The following is a 2,341-nucleotide window of genomic DNA, read 5'->3' as shown; positions in this document are numbered from 1 at the left end:
AGTGTCCTTTCCTTCTTTCACCCACAGACAGAGTTTGGAAGTGCTACAATACACACAAAATAAAATAGATGGATCATTCTTTATTTCAGTTTCCCATGAAGCTCTATTGCCATGCAGGCTTAGGTTACAGCATTGGTGAAGCAGGCAAACATTCCAGAAACAAAGTTTCTCCCATTTTCCTAGCAATCACCTCTATCCCGGGACTGTCAAGGAAGTATAAGGCCCAGCATGATGGAGAAGTAGCAACTGTAGTGGAAATAACAGCCTGCTCTTCCAGCAAAGACTCACAGAAAATATTTCCTGGGCGAAGGTGGTGTCCTCCAAGCACTTGCATGGCTTCTGCCCCAGTCCCTGAGCCATGTCTCAGTCTCCAGTCTGCAGTTGTCAGAGCAAAGTGAGAGGTGCAGAAGTCCAGGTTGTTGAGGATGATGCAGAAGAGAGGAGAGGAGGAGAGAGGAGGGATGAAGAGGTTGGTGGAAGGGGGTGGGGGAAGAACAGGAGAGACCAGAGCGGTCCTTCAGGGCCTTGGGGATTTGCTCACGAGATTAGCAAGCACAAAAAATCACGGACACGTGCACCGAACTTGTGCCATGCTCCTCAGCCTTGGACATGGTGCACTCTGTGCCTGGGATTCTGCCTGGTAAGTTTAGCACCTGTCCTCCCCTGGAAGTGCCAATGTGAACAAGGCAGGGCCTGACGTGGCTGACTCTGCTTGAGTACCTCACATTTATCCTTCCAGACCCACCAGCCTCTTAGGTCCCTCAGGAAGAACCACAGGTCCCATTTGTCACCGCACTCCGCACACCCTCATCTGCACTTCTCATGACAACGCCCAGACCATGAACCTGGATGAAGGGAGTCGGGCAGGATGAGCAGCAGCCTCTGGACCCAGAGGGTTACCCTAGAAAATCACTGACCATGGACATCGAAGGGGATTCTCAGGATCACCAAAAACTGTGTTCCAGGCTGGCCTTACATATGTCACTGAGGAGCCTTGACTCTGGCTCAAAGACCTCACATGCAAAGGAGAGAGGGTGGAGCTGTGCAGCAGGAAGTATGATTCACGCCGAGCCTGCGAGCCATCGGGCCCTGGAGTGGGCCTGGCTCCTGAGGCTGGATGCTCAGGGGAGGGGACGAGGCTCCCTGATGAGTAAGGAACTCGGAGAGTCATTGTGGAAAAGGCAGCCACAGCCCCACTTCTGCCTCCAGGTGCTGAGGGGTCGGCGGGAGAGGTCACACCTAACAACCCACAGCATCACAGCAGAACAGGCACTGGGTCAGGTCAAAGCAGGGACACTATCTAGTTGTTTAACTAAAGAGCCTGAAAGAAGTTTACGGTGTTACCAGGTGGGTATTCAAAGGTTCTGACACATAGGACGACCGGTTGGAGCACTAAGGGGGGTGAGACTAATACAGATGGCAAACAGAACGAGGTTGTCACATTAAGGGGAGAGATGAAGAACCTCGCCTGCTCCAGCACAGAGTAAAGGATCAGAGCAAGGTATGAAGAAGTATAAACGGAAGCCAGAAGGAAGCGGGCTCCGATGCCACCTGAGGGCAGTTATATTCGCAGCTCCACAGTAGCCTTAGAAATCCCGAATCAGGGGGCTAGTAGTTGGTTTAATGGCTATGTCGCTGGACTCCCATGTAGTTGATCACAGTTCGAGTCCCAGACCCGGTGGCTTAAACTCATGCCGGGTGCATGTGCATGCATGCCCAAGAACCCGAGAGGAGAATGGAGGAAAAGGGAGTGAGGCATGGCCATCCCCCTGGGGGGTCATTTCTCACTTTCTGTCTCTCTGTCTCTCTCTGTCTATCTGGCGAGTGCAAGTGCCCTATAGCAAAAACCTCTCCAAAAAAAAAAAAAAAAAAAAGAAAGAAAAGAATTCCCAAGTTGGAGTCGGCGTGGGAGGATGTGATGCAAGCCGGCCACTGTGGGCAAAGGGCAGTGGTGGTCACTGGTCATAACGGTAATCCAAGACTTGAACAGGTTAAAGCAAAACAAAGCTCATGGCAATGGGGCTTACAGGAAATGATGAAGCAAGAGACATTATGGAGAAAGATTCGAGAGCTGGAGGAGTGAGAAACCACTCCCGGGCATGCCAGCTGGACAGGCAAGGATGGCCCAGTCAGACCCTCTCGTTCTTCGCATGGCTGAGGAATCATCTGGCCATTGCTTTCTAAGCCCTTCCCTGCGCCCTTCCCTGCAGACAGGCTTCTGGTAGGTTTGGGATAGAGCCAGGAAGATGCGTTTCACCACAATTCCAGAGCAGCACTTGGACCACTCTGGAATCTTTTGTAGAAGCTTTGACTTAAATATGTCTAATAAATAAATAAGTTC

Source organism: Tupaia chinensis, unplaced genomic scaffold, assembly GCF_000334495.1.
Source record: "Tupaia chinensis unplaced genomic scaffold, TupChi_1.0 Scaffold000346_1, whole genome shotgun sequence".
Taxonomy (NCBI): Eukaryota; Metazoa; Chordata; class Mammalia; order Scandentia; family Tupaiidae; genus Tupaia; species Tupaia belangeri.
This window is presented reverse-complemented; position numbering follows the sequence as displayed.